The 1,060-nt window shown below is 50.5% G+C and overlaps 1 protein-coding gene across 3 annotated transcripts in view; it reads left to right on the forward strand.

Annotated features, from left to right (window-relative positions):
- The first annotated feature begins 674 nt into the window (after positions 1–674).
- The window catches only part of LOC100747741 (LHFPL tetraspan subfamily member 6 protein-like), a 28,363-nt gene continuing 27,977 nt past the window's right edge, over positions 675–1,060 (forward strand). The window contains exon 1 of one of the 3 annotated variants that reach the window (XM_033323703.1): positions 675–1,060. This exon is cut by the window's right edge and continues 941 nt beyond it. The gene's annotated coding sequence lies outside the window, so the exon portion shown is untranslated. The other 2 variants (XM_012391709.3, XM_003493461.4) reach the window with 2 other exon arrangements.

The raw sequence follows: 1,060 nt of genomic DNA on the forward strand, positions 1-1,060 counted from the left end.
CGCGGACGAGAATAACTCGCTATCGATCCTTTTCTTCTGTCGAGTTCGCAATTAAACTTAAACACGCTGGCTAACTTTTTCTTAGAAATGAAATCTCCGACTCAATTTCCTTATTTTTCATTCTCCCCCTGTTTCGAACCACACGCTCTCCCTGACTTTACTCGTACGAATTTAGACCTACGACGTATGGATCGCGAGAAACTGAACCCTCCAACCTCACAAATAAATTAAACTTTCCTAACAACGTAATTAGAGCGAAGATCGACGTTCGCAGGCACCGAGCGACACTGCCCTGAGGAAGTCGAACGAACAAAATCCGCCGGTGGTCTCACGGGATTTCAGGCTGGTGCAAATGAACCGGTGGATAACAAACGAAAAGTTTGTCGCGGTGATAATGCAAGAAAGCCATCAACAGGTAGCCAGAAGCAGAAGGCTAGATGGAACTAGTTGGCCACCTTAATTACAAATTTCTTCCTTTTTTTCTTTTTTTTTTCTACTTTGGAAAGTGTTAAGGAAAGGCGAAAGCCGAAAGGAAGACGAAAGTACGGCGAAGAATGGGTATCGGTAGGGTTTGGCGGGGGTCGGAGGAGCCGTTGCGGTCACAGCACGCGCACACATGTTCGCCAGTCGGCATGGGGGCAGAGGGTGGACGAGTGGGAGAGCGGAGCGCGCGCCTTGGCACTCGGCGAGGCGGCGCGCACCGCGACAGACCGACAGAAGCGGTGGAAAGCGGAGCTCGGCTGAAGCGAGTCGAGGCTCAGTCGCAGTCACGAAGCGGCGCCGAGCACCTCCACTCGGTTGGCCAGTCGTCCCTCGCTATCCGCCTCTTTCCTGTCTCTCTTTCTCTCTGTTTCGTGTCGGCTTCCCTCGATAATTTCTCCAACGTGGAGAAAAAAAAACACCAAGAGCCTGTCGCGTGTTTATAATTAAACGATTGCATCGACCAAAGTGTCCGCAAGAAACGTTACTCCCTTTTTTCCTCTCCGTCGATCATCTCTTTCCTATTTTTCTCTTGTCACGTCCCGTTCTTCTTTCATCCTGATACCCGAAGGCGGATCTC

The sequence above is a fragment of the Bombus impatiens genome, unplaced genomic scaffold (genome assembly GCF_000188095.3).
Source record: "Bombus impatiens unplaced genomic scaffold, BIMP_2.2 scf_1112, whole genome shotgun sequence".
Taxonomy (NCBI): domain Eukaryota; kingdom Metazoa; phylum Arthropoda; class Insecta; order Hymenoptera; family Apidae; genus Bombus; species Bombus impatiens.